The sequence below is a fragment of the Tachyglossus aculeatus genome, chromosome X4, assembly GCF_015852505.1.
Source record: "Tachyglossus aculeatus isolate mTacAcu1 chromosome X4, mTacAcu1.pri, whole genome shotgun sequence".
Taxonomy (NCBI): Eukaryota; Metazoa; Chordata; class Mammalia; order Monotremata; family Tachyglossidae; genus Tachyglossus; species Tachyglossus aculeatus.
The window spans coordinates 38,222,032-38,240,288 of NC_052098.1; positions in this window are offsets into that span (position 1 = coordinate 38,222,032).

The following is an 18,257-nucleotide window of genomic DNA, read 5'->3' on the forward strand; positions in this document are numbered from 1 at the left end:
CTGTTGAGATCTAAATGCATGGAAGGGATGTCCTGTTGAAACAAGTTTTTCCTCAACATATGAAGCACTAAGGAGATTCCACGAGATCTCAAAGATGCCACTGTCATCACCATTTTTAAGAAAAAAGATCCCTTTCTCAAGAAGCTTGCAGTCTAATGAGTTATCAAATACTTGCTACAGTCTGGTCTTTCACCTTTCTTCTATTCAATATATTGTATGCACACTGACTGGAGGATGCAACAAGGAAGCTGGATGCTGGCAGAGTTTGGCAAGTATTGTCAATCAATCAATCATATTTTTTGAGCACTTACTGTGTGCAGAGCACTGTACTTAGTGCTTGGGAGAGTACAATATAAAAGAGTTGGTAGACACGTTCCCTGCTCACTGTAAACTGATGATAAATCTGCAACAAAAAAGCCCACCAATAGGACAGCTTGTACGATAGAAACCTTTCTCACAAACAAATACTCTCATGGTAAAATGAAATAAAATGCCATCACAGGATTCTTCTACTTACGAAGCACACAGGCCCAGAATCCAGTGCTAGATAAGAAAATAGAAAACAGAATGAAGAAGGCCAGCACATTCTTTGCCGGGGTGTGAGGAATAGTGTGGCATCAGTGTCCATGTCACCTGTGGCTAAAGTTCAAACCATAGGTCTAAAGATCTGGGCAGTGCTGGGTGATGTTCTCTTTGGTTGTGAGATCTGGATCCCACATCTAACTCTCCACATCTAATGGATAGAACGTGGGCCTGGGAGTCAGAAGGTCATGGGTTCTAATCCCGACTCCACCATTGTCAGCTGTGTGACCTTGGGCAAGTCACATCTCTGGGCCTCAGTTCCCTCATTTGTAAAATGGGGATTGAGACTGTGAACCCAACATGGGACAGGGACTGTGTCCAACCCAACTATCTTGTATCTATCCCAGGGCTTAGTACAGTGTTTGGCACATAGTAAACTAGCGCTTAACAAATACCAAAATTACAATTCTGTCAGGGTCACTAAAGGGCCGTACGCAAAAGCAAGTGGCAAGGCAGGATTGGAAATAACGAATCTCTGATACAAAATCAGTTTCCAAGCATTGCAATTATGTTTGCCTCAACATGGCTTCTCTGGGTGTGACATAGGAGGAAAATGAATGAGGGTATTATTATCATTTATTATTTATTCAATTTGTTAAGCAGTTATTGTGTGCAGAAAACTGTAGTAAGCACTGGAGAAAAAAACAAGGATAATCATTAAGACTCAGTTCTTAGCTTACAGTCTAGCACCAGAACATAAGGAAAGAGTAACTTAATAAAGCAAAACCAGTGAATTTAATAAAACACTGACAATGATAATATGAGCTAGAGTACGTTGCTGCTAAAGGAACAGTTTTCAAGTTCCTCACCATTCCAGCCCCTCTGCCAGAGTCTAACAGTCACAGCCTTCCCACAGTTCCATAATTTGAAAAGATAGGTAACTGCTTCACCTGCTGCCTGTCCCACTCTAGTGGGACAGAACTTGATCTTAAGGGTAGTAGGCAAGAAAGATCAGAAGCAGTGTAGACTACTGGAAAGAGCACAGAACTGGGAGCCAAGAGACCTGTGTTCTAGTCCTAGCTCTGCCACTTCCCTGCTGTGTGATCTTGGGCAAGTCACTTAACCTTTCTGGCCTTAGTTTCCTCATCTGTAAAATGGGAGTAAAATACTTCCTCTTCTTACCACTTAGATTGTGAGCTCTGTGAGGGACAGGGATTGTCTCTGATCTGATTATCTCATATCTAACCCAGTATGTAGCACCGTGTTTGGTAAACTTTTCTCATGCTTGGCACACTTAATGAATACCATATTTATTACTACAAAATGGTATGACCATGGAGGCAGATTTGAAGGTGCCCTGTTCTAACCCTTTCCCCATTACCATCTGATGAAGCAGGATTATGAGGTAGATCCAATTCAGTTTTGCTTTCTACTTGTTGAGGAGGAAGCCCTTCAAAAGATAGAAAACCAGCCAAATGTAAGGCATGCCCTTAGCCCCAAATTTCGAGGAAGCAGTGTGGCTTAGTGGAAAGACCAGAGGCTTGGGAGTCAGAGGACATGGGTTCTAATCCTGACTCCACCACTTGTCTGCTGTGTGACCTTGAACAAGCCACTTAATTTATATGTGCCTCAGTTACCTCATCTGTAAAATGAGGATTAAGACTGTGAGCCCCATGTGGGACAACCCTATTACCTTGTATCCACCCCAGTGCTTAGAACAGTGCTTGGCACATAGTAGGCGCTTAACAAATACCATCTTTATTATTATTACTATTACTTCAAAGTCCTAAATAATAGTAAACCACCAGAATCTAATGACAGTCTTGTAGAATCGATCAGACAGGATGGGAGAGATAGATGTATCCACATGGAGGAAAGCTCTGATAATGTTTATAAGTTTCAGAAATAGACATTGACATGAACTTGAGCAGCTTTTGCAATTTAAAATCGCACACTGGACTATTGGATCCAAAGAAGCAGCATGGCCTAGTGGATAGAGGACAGAGTCAGAAGGACCTGGGTTCTAATCCTGGCTCTGCCACATGTTTGACCTTAGGAAGGTCACTTCACTTCTCTGTGCCTCAGTTGCCTCATCTGTAAAATGGAGATTAAGATCACAAGTCCTATGTGGGACAGGGACTGTGTCCAACCTGATTATCTTCTATCTACCCCAGTGTTTAGAACAGTGCCTGGCACATAGTAAATGCTGAACAAATACCACTCTAAAATAAATAAATATGTAATGGGGTATGACTACACTATAGGGCTGTAAAAGGAGCAAGCATTGTTGTTGCACTGGAGCATCTAGATAGCATACACAAGGCACGCACCTCATCCCACCACACTCCACATGTCTTTGTTTCCAGCAAGAAAAGTAGATAGGAAAAGCAGGGAGGCCCAGATTTGTAGCTTTTTTTTTTTTGGTGGTATTTGTTAAGCACTTTCTATGTGCCAAACACTGTTTTAAGTGCTAGGGTAGATATAAGGTAATCAAGTTGTCCCATTCAGGGCTCACAGTCTTAATCCCCATTTTACAAATGAGGTAACTGAGGCACAGAGAAGTTAAGTGATTTGCTCAAGGTCACACAGCAAATAAGTGGCAGAATCTGGATTAGATCCCATGTCCTCTGACTCCCAAGCCTATGCTCTTTTCCCTAGGCCATGCTGCCTCTCTAGGCCAGGCTGCCTCTCTTTTCAATGGGGAAAGATGCTGGGAAGAAGAGACAATGGGCAGAGCTGGACAGAACAAAGGGAAAAGAAGGTGTTCAGAAGTTAAAAGAAAATGAGTCCAAACCTCAAGAAACCTTAACAAATGCCTTTCCAGCTTTCTTGTTTTCCTTTGCAACCTGCACAGAGCCACCAGGAGCAACAGGGGCTTCCGCTGCAAAGCATACATGGCTTTTCTGAGTGTGTGCTACCTCTCCAGGGTAGCATGAGGAATGCTAGGTTCCCACAGTCAGGACACATTTCTGATTGAATAGCTGAGAAAATAGGTGTGTAAAACACATGTAATTGGAGAGCACATATATCACAGCTACCCTCGGGGGTAGTGAAGCATAACACTCCATATTTAACGGAGTAAAGACATATTCCTTCCCTTTTCTGAAAGAAAAGTCTAAGGAAGCAAGGAGAGCCAGACCTGAAAAACCAAGTGAAAAAGGAAGATAAACTGAAGCAGTTACAATCCCTTGCGTCTCCTCCCACCCCTATTTTAATTTAGTAATGTTTTATTTTACATGCCTCTGTTCCCTGGGAGTTTCCACACCCAGTGTTAAATTACAGTGAGAGTCACATGAATATCAAATGCATTAATTAGGATCTCTGCTGAATCCCAAATAAGAAGAGCTTTTTTTTTTGGTATGTTAACCTTCAAGATGAGTCAACCCACTTCAAGTAAAAAAAAAATCCCATTTTCATTTGGAAAAGTCATTTAACTATCCTCATACAAGTCAGTGGACTAGGGATGGGTGAAAGAAGGAGAGTAACAGAAAAGAAACTCTCATTTTGAGAAGAAGAGAAGGGAAACCAAGCTCCCATCTGGTCCCTTGTCATTTGCACGTGCCCCTTGTACATCAAGGGGTGACTTACCTTGGGAGAATTCAGTTCTCACTTCCAGATGATTAGGAATGATAATAACTGAGCAATAAAATCCCCAATAATAGTGAGAATCAGACTAAGGCATCAACAAGGCCACCACTGACCGATTCTGGGTTGAGTATTAGGTGTTACGTGTTAGGTGTTGAGTCCAGCTCCTTGCTATGGTTACTCTGAAGGTGCAAAACAAACCAGTTTAGGAATTTCCATCAAAGAGCTTCAGCCTTAGGAGGCTCCAGTTTCAAGTAAGTTTGGATGCTCTTCTCCAGGGGCTGGGAAGGTTCTCTCTCCCAGGCTTTGGGTTGGGTCCTGAAGAAAATTCCCTTTGGTTCCATAAAGCATTCCTTGGGGCTTGTCTGAACCAAACAGACAATGGGGAACTGGGCAAGGAGAGGAAATACAAGCCCTTGGGTTTTGAGGCCTTTTCAGGGGACTCAAGCTGGCTTCTCAGGGGCATCCAAAAATAGATGAAATTTCTTCCTTTAATTGGTCATTTTCCTTTTTTGCCAGACAGAGTTGAGAGTTGTTGTTGCCAAGCCCCAGCTCTCAAAGCATCTCACCCACTCTCTTCCTACCCAGGCAACCCTGTTTCATAACTGGCCCAGAAGCACATCAGACCATTAAATCTTCTTCTTTGATTAATTTTCTCTCAAAGAGGTTGTTATTGTGCTCTCAGCTCTACTAAATTCCTTATTAGCATTCAAATATCAGCAACCTATTGAAAGGAAGCAGCATGACCCAGTAGATAGAGCACAGGCCTGGGATTCAGAAGGACCTGGGTTCTAATTCCATCTCCGCCACTTGTCTGCTGTGTGACCTTGGGCAAGTTACTTAACTTCTCTATGCCAATTCGTAAATGAGAATTAAGACTGTGAGCCTCATGTGGGACATGGACTGTGTCCAACCTGATTAGCCTGTATTTATCTCAGTGCTGGCACATAGTATGCACTTAACAAATACCATTTTAAAAAAGGATTAAAAGAAGAATCAATTCCCCTGAAATACCAGAAAATTTCTAAGGCCTGGCCAGGCATACTTTCCCTGTGGTTTCCCCTGTGATATTCAGGGAGGATGGAAACAAAGAGAACCCTACTAAACTCAAGAGGAAGCACAACTGCTTCATAGAACATCAGAAATAGGCTCTGATAGATCTTCTTCTGGAGAGATTTTCCTTAGTCAATCAACCAGAAGTAATCATTGAGCACCTACTGAGTGCAAAACCCTGTATTAAGCACTGGGGAAAATATAGCAGATGCAAGACATACATTCCCTGCCCTCAAGGACCTTACAATTAAATAAACTGTAGACTCTAAATTCCCTATGTGGAATAAACACCCATGAGTGTAGTTTTTACAATCAGATCACTGATTGTTTCTACCTTTCAAAACCTGCCCAGAAGCATTAGTGAGTATCTGATACCACTATACCTACCTCTAAAACACAACTGCTAGGCTACAGTAATCTGTGTAAATGCCTCAGTGAGGAGAAAGAAGGATTCTATAAAGACCTAGACAAATTCATCTCAGCTGTGTCGATATCTGCTAAACTGATTGTCATGGGAGATTTTAAGGCACATTTAGGCAGTGATAAGGAAATGTGGAAAATCTTCACAGGATCACACAGAATTGGAAAGCTATGGAGCACCATGTGCCTTCCACTCAGTGAATGCACTAAAATGCAGCTCTTTATAACCAACACATCATTCTGTTTTCTGAAGAAGAGAAAAGTATTTGGATGCACCCAAGATCTAAGCTGGGATGCCTCATTGATGACTCTATTGCTGTCCAACACTGAGACCTGAAGGATGCTCACATTAACAGCATCTGTTAAGCATTTACTAAGGGCCAGGCACTGTACTAAGTGCCATGCAGTAGAAACATTCCAAACTATCACTAATAATAATAATAATGATGGCATTTATTAAGTGCTTACTATGTGCAAAGCACTGTTCTAAGCGCTGGGGAAGTTACAAGGTGATCAAGTTGTCCCACAGGGGGCTCACAGTCAATCCTCATTTTACAGATGAGGGAACTGAGGCACAGTGAAGTTAAGTGACTTGCCCAAAGTCACACAGCTGACAATTGGCGGAGCTGGGATTTGAACCCATGACCTGTGACTCCAAAGCCCGGGCTCTTTCCATTGAGCCACGCTGCTTCTCTGATGATAACCAATCAATCAATGGTATTTACTGAGCACTTACTATGTCCAGAGCACTGCGCTAAGCACTAGGGAGAGTGCAATTCAACAGAATTAGCAGACACATCTCCGGCCCATAATACACTGCAAAGTGGCATTCAGACAAACCAGGCAGCTAAATGTCAAACTCCTGGAGAATCAGGAGGCATGCCAGAAGTTTCATGCCAGCATCAAAATAGCCCAATCAGAAGAAAAACCCATCTACTTCTACCAATGGGAGGCAGAAAATGCCTATCATGGCAAACAACCATGTGCTGGAGGGCTGGTGGATCACCAGAGTAACTCCCGTCTAGAAGAAGGCTTCAGAGATGCCAGTGGAAATAGTAGACTGGTAAGGCACACTTCTTTATGTGACTAGTTGAATCTACACTCAAGTTCAGAATCAGTAAGAACTTAGAATAACACCTGCTGTTGCTGGAGGGACAACATGTTTCTGTTGGTATAGAAAGCTGGCTAGAAGGTAAGAAGCAAAGGCTCAAGTTAAAATAGTCACTTTTCAGGGTGGAGAAGTGTAGAGAGTGGGATCTCTGGGAAATCAATGGTAAAACTGATTTTAATACATTCAAAAATGATCTGGAATCAATCATTCAATGGTATTAATTACACACTTACTGTATGCAGAGCTCTGAATTAAGCTCTTGGGAGAGTACAATGAAACAGAGTTGGAAGACATAATCCCTGCCCACAAGGAGCTTACAATCTAGGGGGAAATTAACTGTGTCACCCAAAACCAAGTCACCTTCTCCTTTTGACATTATGAACTAAGTATCAATGACATTCACCATGGAAAAGTTCCTAGCTTTTATTTACCCCACCACTTGGAACATAGAAAACACTAACTTCTCATCCATCCTTGGGCCAAATTTGCAAATAGCCACTTGTCTACGTCTTCTATTCCAAGTACTGATGATGCCAGTCGAGTAGGAAGGGATATTGATTTCACTTATTTTGCAACTTGTATACGTAGTTACAGAAAGGCAGGCTGGTAAAAAAAAATAAGTGGGAAGATAACTTTTGATACATATTTGCAGGGCTGCCCTGTGCTATCTGATCTCCCACATACACATTGAGAAAATTAACCTTTCATGTTCCTTCCTTCCCCTTCCCTACTACGTAGCCTATGTATCTGAGTCCTCGCCTACTATAATACTCATCAAATTTACAGCACACACAGTACTCATATACTTTTTTTTATACTCAGAAGCTTCCCCTACCTGTTATTTTAACTGTCTGCCATCCCACCTGACTGCAAGCTCTACAAGGGCTGGTATTTGTCTACTTATTCTATTTTACTCTCCCAAGTGGGAATTGAAATCTCAAAATTTGCAGATGACCCTAAACCCCTCTGGGTGGTGCAATGCTGTGAAGACAGATGAACTCCAGGAAGACCTCATAAAATTGAGTGAGTGGGTTGAAAGATGACAGGTGAGCTTCATTGTGAGTTGGGTGTGAGTAAGCATGAGGTATTGCATTGAGGGAATTATGCGACAATAAGCTCAGAGGTATCAGTCACCTCCTAGGAGACCTTGGATTCATTGTTGAATTTTTTTTTCAAATTACAGTTTTAACGTGAGGCAGCAGCTAAAATGGATAAAAACTGGGTGCTAGGCATCATCAGAAAGGGAATAAAAAAGCCCACCAAAACAATAGGCACATTTTTATCACTCTAGGAAATCATGGTCTCTCCACACCTGGAATGCTGTGTACAGTTCATGCAATTCATTCATTCAATTGTATTTATTGAGCACTTAGTCTGTGAAGAGCACCGTACTAAGCCCTTGGGAGAGTACAATACAACAAGAAACAGAACTATTCCCTGCCCAAAACGAGCTAACAGTATAGAGGGGGGGGAGACAGACATTGATATAAATAAAATTACAGATCTGTGCATAAGTGGTCTTTAGGTCACTACATCTTAGGAAGAACAGAATTCAAATAGAGATGGTCTAGTTAAGGGGAGGGAATGGAGCAGCCTCTGTATGAAGTTAAATTAAAAGAGTTAGGACTCTCCAGTTTGGAAAGATACAGACTAAGAGTAGAAATGATTGAAGCTTACAAAGCATGAAGTGTGTGGGAAAATTGAATTGTTGCTCATCAAATTCCACACCACTAAGATGAAGGGACACCCATTGTGGAGGTGGTAGATTTAAAATCAACACAGGAAACACTATTTCACCCAGCAGGGAGTGAGCATCAAGAATTTGTTACCACAGGAAGTTGGGCAGGTAGAAAATGTCAGTAATTTCAAGAGAGATTTGCATAAATTCTATGATCAAGTATCATGATGTATTACTAGAGGGAGTTTTAGGGATGTAGAAACAGAAGTTAGGAGTGTTAGATAATCCATCCTTAATTATGAGAAAGATGTCCAGGAGGACAGATATCATTTTGTTCCTCCAAGCATTTCGTCACTGTTGGAGAAAAAATACTGAGATGAATGAACCATTGGTCTGATTCAATGTTGGCCTTGCTCTTGGTCTGATGAAAGAGGAAGGTAGGGATAAGAAGAGAGGAGAGGACAGAGAAGGAGAAAACAGAAGAGGAGAGAGAGGGATGGAAATGAAGAAAAACAAAGGGAGGGAAGGAGAAAAAAGGGACGAAAAGTTTGAGAAGTTGGAGGAAGATGAAGATGAAGCTTTGGGGACAGTGGAGTGAGCAGGGGGGAAGTAACAAAGTATGGGAGGAAATCAAGGAGAGGTGTGGAGGAAACAATGAGGGTGAAAGTTGGCTGAAGAGATTGTGAACAGGCAGTGAGAGTGAAAAGAGATGGATTTCAACCCTTTGATGATTGCTTTGATTGTGGACAATGAAAATATCATGGATTGAGCCTTAGAGGGATTTTTTTTGATGGTCTAGTCTCAGTGTCCTTTATTTTTGAGGATTTTTAACAACTCCTTTATCCCTGCAGACTTAAGCCACATACACATCACACCCTACCCAACCTTGGTTCAATACCCGGTGATTGGGAAGCAAGCTACTGCTCATTTTTCCAGGAGCAATAAGGCTATGCGTGCCCAATCCATCAGCAAAACTCCATTAGCAAAACTTCCAATATAAACTTCTCAGGTGGCATGCCTCTGATCCCCTTACTCTTGACAAAGGGTTCTAGGAAAAATGATGGGAGGACACTTCCATTTATACCTCAGCCTTCTTCAAAACGTTGTCTTGCTTTGGGGGTGTATGGTTTTTGAGGAAATGACAAGCACATGAAACGTTTTCTGGCAGGAAGTGCTCTGTGAAGGCTTCCATTTGGTCACAATAAAGGCTAGAGCTGTGTGAAACTGGACGGTATCAGCTAACATGAGTTTTTTTGCAAATTACTTCCCTTGAGGTTGCCCTGTACTCCTTTAATTTAAATGAAGCCTAGACCTCAAAGTGAATGTCATCCAGAATTTTGAACTTCATCCTGGTTTCAAGTCAAAGCCACCCAGAATCAAATTAATTTCCACACTGGTCTTTTTCAACACGCTCAATAATCTCTCCCAGGTGTCCTGGCTTTGGGCACATTTACCGAAAAGTTCATGAACTTTAACAATCCCCACCAGAGCCCCCAACTTGCAGTGAATGCCTATAATGTGCAGAGAGCTGTACTAAGTGCTTGGTTGAGTACAATAAATTTAATAGACATGATCCCTGCACAAAGGAACTTACAATATAACATGAGAAACAGGCAGTAAACAGACTCAAAAATGAATTATGGTTAGGGGGAATAATCAACTATGAAACTATGCCCATAAATGATTTGATTGGTGTGAGCACCCAAGTGCTTAGGACTGAAGTGGGAGTTGTGGGGACTGTAGGGTGAGGAGATGAGAGATTAATCAGGGAAGACCTCCTGGAGGAGATGGGATTTCACACAAGCTTTGAAGATGGATGTGAAAGGGGAGGGAGTTCCAAGTAGGAAGAGAGGGTGTGAGCAAGAGGCCAGCTATGGGAGTGAGAACAAGGCCCAGTAAATAGGTTAGCTTGAGAGGAATGAAGCGTGGAAACTGGGCTGTAGAGGAAGAAGAGAAAGGGTAAGTATGGGGGAGAGAGCTGATTGAATGCCTTAAAGTTGATGGTCAGGAGTTTCTGCTTTAAGTAAGGAGAAATGAGCAACCATTGGAGGTTTTTAGGAAGTGGGGAGATGTGTTAGAAAGATGATCTGGGCAGCAGAGTGAATTATTGAGGGCATGTGGAGGAGCTGGAGGCAGGGAAGTCAGTGAGGGGGCTGATGCAATTGTCAGGCCAGGATATGAGCAGGGCCTGGGGTAAAGTGGTGGCTGTTCAGATGCAGAGGAAGGGGTGGATTCTGGAAATGTTGTGGAGGAAGAATCGAAGGATTTGGGGGTTGAAAGGGAGGAAAGAGTCAAGGATAATGCCAAGGCTATGGGCTAGAGAAATGGGAAGCCTGGCGATATTCTCAAAGGTGATGGGAATATAAAATGGAGAACGAGGATCTGGGAGGAAGATGAGGAGTTCAATTTTGCACACGTTAACCTAAGATGCTGGCTACACATCCAAGAAGTGATGGCATGGAAGCTGGAGAAAATGTAAGATTACAAATAAGGAGAAAAGTTGGGACTAGCAAGGTAATTTTATAGCTACTTTATAGCCTGCTTTATAGCCTTGCTGTTGGTGTCCAGTGGAGAGAGTACTGTTCTGGGAATCAGAAGACCTGAGCTCTAGACTCATATCTATAAGTAGGAGATTGCTTTCTGGGACATCAGTAGTGAATGTTTCTGTTAGCTAGATCACAGCCAGAGAGGTATGTGGTTAAAAACCCTTCAGGTATGCATGGTTGAAAGCTGGAAAGAGAATTGAAAGAGTGCAAAAAGTAAGAGCAACTACCTAACCCAGAGTGCCAAGGGGCTGGTTTGTCTAAATCTCCCAGAAGCCACTGGGACCTTCTGGGAGGACTTTGCTTTCCCTGCCAATAATGGAACAGAGCTGAGTTTTTCTCTGGGATGTCTCTGGAGGAAGCCTCAGTTTGTTGTGAGTCTTTGTTTCCTGCTAGTAGGTAGCTGCTTCCCTGCTCCCAGATCTGCTACAGTCTGGGAGCCTACAAGGTGAGGTTAACAATATGGTGAGGTCATTTTATAATAATAATAATGATGGTATTTGTTAAGCACTTACTATGTGCAAAGCATCGTTCTAAGTGCTGGGGGGGATAGAAGGTGATCAGGTTGTCCCACGGGGGGCTCACAGTCTTAATCCCCATTTTACAGATGAGGTAACTGAGGCTCAGAGAAGTTAAGTGACTTGCCCAAAGTCACACAACTGACAAGTGGAGGAGCCAGAATTAGAACCCATGACCTCTGACTCCCAAGCCCATGCTCTTTCCACTGAGCCACACTGTTTCTCTGCTTAGACTCTGCTAGACTGTATGTGAGTTAAAGGAATCGAGGGTGTGCTAATTTGGGTTTATTTCAGTTTTCCACTTTCTTTCCCAAGCAGGTAGTTAGACTAGGCAGGCACATGTCTAAGGACATGGTAGATAATTTTGTGTATTTTAATGATAATCTCTGGTCAAAGCACAGTGGCAAAGCCCTGGCCTTTTTATCTCTGTGTTGATACTGTTTTCAACTGTGATATTGAACATTGACTTTGGGCACTGCCTGGCTTGAAAGTCTAGTTCAGCATGACAACCAAGGCCTTTGCAGAGTTAGTGATGGGATCCTGGCTGGTTTGCCTAACCACATTTTTCACCTAGATTGCTCTGAATATAAGATGGTCCCAATTTTTGCTATTGTCAGTCCTATTTCAGTGTTCTACGGATATGCAACCCTAATCTCATAGAGACTGATGCTTCTAAATGGATTTAGAATAGATTTAGAATAGTTTCTTTTTATGGTGTTTTTATGATATGCATTAATAATAATAATGATATTTTTTAAGCCTTAAGTGCTTTACTATGAGCTAGGCACTGTTCTAAGCACTGGGGTAGATACAAGCTAATCAGGTTGGACATAGTCCATGTCCCGCATGGGGCTCACAGTCTTAATCCCCAGATTACAGATTACAGTTACAGATGAAGTAATTGAGGCACGGAGAAGTTAAGTGACTTGCCCAGAGTCACACAGCAGACAAATGGCAGAACGGGATTAGAACCCAGGTCCTTCTGACTCCCAGACCCATGCTCTATCCACTAGGCAATGCTGCTTCCCATGGTGTTCTGTGCTGAGGACATGCCCAACAAGAATCCTGAAAAATAGCTGTCTAATGTGGATGGCAAAAAGCATAGTGGCTAGCAAGGCAACTGTTTGTCGAATTATTGCACTAAGGTGTGGTTCTGATCCTATGTTGCAGTCACTTAGGTCATAAAGGGGTCCTACATACCAAAAACTTTTGCATGCACTTTATAATGTTCTGTCCACCCCTGCCCACCTACTCATTTTTGGCACTCCGTGTCCTAGCAGGAACACCACTGGCAGGAGTAAGAGAGTGTGAGTGGTGCTGTAAAAAACACTATCACGCCATTCAATTCCTTCATTCAGGAATCAGTTCCTTCATTCCTTCATGGCATCGATATGTACTTCCCAAGTGCTTAGTACAGTGCTCGGCACACAGTAAGCACTCAATAAATATGATTGAATGAATGAATTAGCACTCTAATCAATCCCTTCATTCCTTCAAGAGAGACCAGTCTCAGGACAGAGGCTCGTCCGTCCTTCTCAATGGGAGACTCCATTATCATTGATTTATTCAGCTATGTCATCCTACTAATCAATCAATCAGTCAGTGGTATTTGTTGAACGCTTCCTTTGTGCAGAGCACTGAACTAAGTGCTTAGGAAGGTACAATATAAGAGAGTTGGTAGAAACCATCCCTGCCCGAAAAGTTCATGTTACTGAGAACAGCATGACCTAGTGGAAAGAGAGTGGGCCCGGGAGTCAGAGCCTGGGTTCTAATCTTGGCTCTGCCAAGTGACTTGAGCAGGTCACTAAGCTTCTCCATGCCTGAAGTTCCTCAACTGTAAAATAGGGATTCCATGCCTGTTCCTCTTCCTACTTAGATTGTGAGCCCCATGTGGAACTATGTTCAACCTGCTTAACTTGTATCTACCCCAGTGCTTAGAACAATGTTTGACACATTGCTTAACAATGACACAGTGCTTAACAAATGTACTATAATGACAATAATAATAATTCCTGTTATACCCTTATTCATTCTCCTGCTCCCTCTATTTGTAAAGTCATGAATACCTGTTATTAGATTGTAGGCCCCTTGAAGACAAAGACTGTCATTTGCTTTTGTTGTAAGAATGATAATAATAATGATGGCATTTGTTAAGTGCTTACTGTGTGCCAAGCACTGTTCTAAGCGCTGGGTGGGGTACAAGGTAATCTGGTTGTCCCTCATGGGGCTCACAGTCTCAATCCCCATTTTACAGATGAGGTAACTGAGGCACAGAGAAATTAAGTGACTTGCCCAAAGTCACACAGCTGACAAGTGGCGGAGCTGGGATTAGAACCCAGGACCTCTGACTCCCAAGCCCGGGCTCTTTCCACTGAGCCATGCTGCTTCTACTCTCTCAAGCACTTAGTATGGTTCTTTGCCCTCAGTAGATGCTCAATAAATTCAGGGTAAAACAATCCAAATTACAAGATGATGGGCTTGGCCTAATCAGTGATGATTCAGGAAAAGTATCTCAGAAACTGTTCTTTTGAAGCATCAGCACAACCTGCAGCACCAGCTTCAAAAGACCAACTGAATGCTAAGCATCATCTGGTAGGAGATAGAAAATGAAGTCAAAAGCAGAGTTTCACCACTGCAGAAACTCTGTTGCATCCAGCATGGCCTAGTGGCAAGAGCACAGGCTGGGGAGTCAGAGGTCATGGGTTCTAATCCCCGCTCTGCCACTTGTCTGCTGTGCTACCTTGGGCAAGTCACTCAATGTCTCTGTGCCTTGGTTTCCTCATCCATAAAATGGGGATTAAGAGTGTGAGCCTCATGTGGGACAGGGACTATGTCCAACCTGATTCCCTTGTATTCCTTGTAGAACAGTGCTCGGCACATAGAAAGCGCTTAACAAATACCATAATTATTATTATTATATTGCGTGCAGTCCAAGGTGATTGGGGGAGTGTAGTAGCTTTCTTATGAGGACAGATTGAAAGAATTAGAACTCTTCATTCTACGTGATTGAAGTTTACAGAAGTGAACAAGAGTGAACAATGATTTCTTATGCATTGAAGCTTGAAGGTGATAGATTTTAAAACAACTAAACTCCTCTTCACCTAGAGAATGGTGGGCATATGGAACTCATTACTATAGGAAGTTTTGCAGGCAGAAAATATCAGTGGGTTCCAGAAGGATTTGGATAGATTTGGTTGTGTGATCCACAATGGGCTCCTTGAGGGAAAATGAGAGGTGTAGAGGGGAAACTGGGGGATGTTTTGATGGTTCACTCTTGCCTATGAGGATGGATGTCCAAGGGAGTAACCATCTCATAGTTCCTCCAAGCACACTACCAGAGACAGTCTAGAGTTCAGTAGTAGTATTACTGATGATCTTATCTTCCTCAAGAGCAGGAAATCTTATGGATGCCCAAGTAATAAGTGCTGATGTCTCTATTTTCTTTAAAGTCTTTAAACTATGAGTCTTCCTCCTCTCCATAGATGTCTCCTGCGGCTGAATGATTTAATCTTCCAAGGACTTCCTATGAAGTCTCAGGCTTTTTTTCTGCTTCTAAAATAAAAATGACACATATAATAATGACAGTGTGATGATATTTGTCTCTCCTTAAAGAGCTAAAAGCCTATAATTCGCCCCTGGGAGCCAGTGACTGGTATCTACAAGATGGGTCTGAAGTTTTGATTTATTAAGAAGAAAAAAATGAGCCTCCAGCAGCAGAGGGAGATGGCTATTATTTGACAGGAGGGATATTTTTCAGGCCTTCCCTCACTTTTCATTGTCTTTTTTCACACTTGCCTCTCTGAGTCAAGATTAGAGAACATCTGGCAGGAGCCAGGTTTTTCAGGCTCATTTCCAACTCTCCGCCCTCTGCTCCTGGCATTGACCACTGAATCATGTGTTCTGCTGTAGAACAACCAAAGTGGGCTTTGAACTGTGCAGGCAAAGGGAATTCTCCAGGATGCAGAACTAATTCTATACAGATGACCCAGCCCTTTAGCTGCATTACCCAAATGATGCCCTTGGAAGAGCTATTAAAAAATGAGGAATCAAACCATATTGAATCCTGGGTGTATTTCATTGGCCTGTTAAATCAAAATCTCTTATTGATGTCACTCTGCATTTTAGAAGGTCAATGGAAAGTATGCTTATGCAAAAAGAGTTACTGTTTTCACTTCAAGGATACACCTTTGTCTATTATTGTATTGTACTCTCCCAAGTGCTTAGGACAGTGCTCTGCACACAGTCAGCACTCAATAAATATTATTGAATGAATGAATGAATGAATCTTTAAAATGCTCTGTTTAGCTTTTCACTCATTGGAGGGGGTCTGTTTCTGCAGTATCTCGGCTGCTAGCACACACCAGGCTTCAGCAGAGGTAATCCTCATCTTCTTTCCATGTTCAGTGAAATGCCTAGTTCCCAGCTGTAATGGTCTAATCATTTCTTTCTGCTACTCATTGTTTTCCTGTGAGGTATCCTGATTCCACCATCCTTCCCAAAATATCATTTCAATTTACAGCTCACTGACAATTCAGCCCTGAGTCAATTGAATCTGGTAGAGGAAGGAAAAGCATAAACAGAAATAGATAAGAGCTCAACTGAAGGATGCACCCATAGGTCAAAATCCTATCCAACCCCTGCCATTCAGAAGGAAGTGCTGCGGGGTCAGAACCTGCCGACCTTGGGGAAGTTGTTGCATTGATAATCTGGATATCCAGTGGGAGACTTGGCCTATCTCCCATTATTGGGGCAGAAGTCAGCCAATAAAAATTATTGTAAAAATCATCTTGAGGATAAGAAAGCCAAAGCCAAATAATGATGATGTTGGTGGAGACAGGGGGAAAGGTACACTCAAGGATTTGGGGACCAAAGTACAGAACTTCCTCAATTTTCAGTGCCCGACCATAAAGGCCAATTCCAGCTATTTCTACATGGCACCCGAAGACTATCATTGGCAAATTTCTGTGGAATATAAAACTACAAACATGGACCCCAGGGGTTTTTTTTTTTCCTCCCAAGATCCTCTGGGCCCATGTAGGAGGTGCCAATTATTCTATCATGTTTTGCACATAATACTCTTTGTGGAAACTCAGACCTGTCTTGAATGAGGCTCCATATGAGTGTCTACCCAGCAGAAGCAAACCTACTGAGGGGGAAGAAAATCAGTGCATAAGGCTCTGAATTCACCCTTGGCTTCACAATTAATCATTGTAGTGGAGATGATGTTGAAGCTGCTGCTGCTGCTGCTGCTGCTGATGCTTCTGCTTCACCTTTGTTTCCTGCTTTGTTTACAAACATTTGTTTCTGCCCTATTAAGGAGCGTTTTCAAGACAAAAGCCTTTTGATTGGCTGTCAAGTGGGTCACCTCCACACCTGCCTCCTCTTTTACACCCTCACCAGCAATCTGTGTAGACAAAGAGCAAAGAGGGAGAAATTCTGAATTAACAATACCAAAGAGTTTGAGACCTCTAGAATCACCCTCTCTACAGAGAACAGAATTCAGGCTGTTGTGCTTGTAATTATTCATATTGGACTGGGGGAATAGATGAACGCCTCTTACTGGAATTGAAGTAGCTTTCAGCCCTAGTGGGTCGATTATGTTTCTGTTGGGATCATTTCTGTAAAATGAGGGCTATTTACCTGAAGAAGGTCATGAGAGTAGCAGACATAGATAGTGCACATTTTCCTGTTTTTTCAAGGGACAGTGAAACTCAGGGTGATGGGAACTCTATGACCAAGCTGGCAGCACCATGTCCCTCTCCCCTCAGACCTGCTAGCTCTGAATCTAGAAATTGTAAAGGCAATGCTGATTTCAAGAGAAATCCTGAAACATGAAGGCTTCCTAACAGTGTTAATGGGCTGGGCTCTGTTATCAATCAAACCTAAAAAGATGGAGACACCGCACATGGACTGCTGAGGGAGGTAGGGAGGATTAAAGAAAAAAATGGGGAGAGGGCAGATTCACCCTCTCCCCTTCTCTGTTCAAGCCCAGGAATTCCTCATCCCTCAACCTGCTGAAGTCATTTGCTCAGGAAGGCGAAATTTGGGATCAAAGTTGGGCCTACATTATACCACATTCAGTGTTACAGCAGAACATTTTATAGTAAGAGCTGAATTCTGGTCTAGCTAGAGGTTTTATTTTTTTTTAATGATATTTGTTAAGCACTTACTATGTGACAGGCACTGTACTAAGCACTGGGGTAGACAAGAAGCAGCATGGTCTAGTGGAAAGAGCATGGACCTGGAAGTCAGAAGGACCTGGGTTCTAATCCTGGCTCTGCCAACTGCTTACTGTATGACCTTGGGCAAATGACTTAACTTCTCTGTGCCTCAGTTTCCTCAACTGTAAAATGGAGGTTAAATGCCTGTTCCCCCTCCTACTTGGACTTTGAGCCCCATGTGAGACGGGGATTGTGTCCAACCTAATTAACTTGTACCTACTCCAGTGCTTAGAACAGTGTTTGACAAATAGTAGGTGCTTAACCAATACCATTAAAAAAAAAAAAAAATCAGGTTAGACACAGTCCCTATCCTACATAGGGCTCACATGTCCTCCCTTCTGCCTGGAACAATTTCCCTCTTTACATCTGGTAGGTCACTGTTCTCCCCATCTTCAAGGCCTTTCCTCAAATCACAGCTTTGCCAGAAGGCCTTCCCTGACTAATCTCTCATCTCCACACCACATCTTCCTAAAATTACCACTTCAGCACTTACACATCACCTCAGTACTTGGGTACTAACACACCTCCATTGCACATCTGTACAGATCTTTACACTCTATTATTTCTTCCTATCTATAATTTATTTTAGTGTCTGTCTCCCTGCCA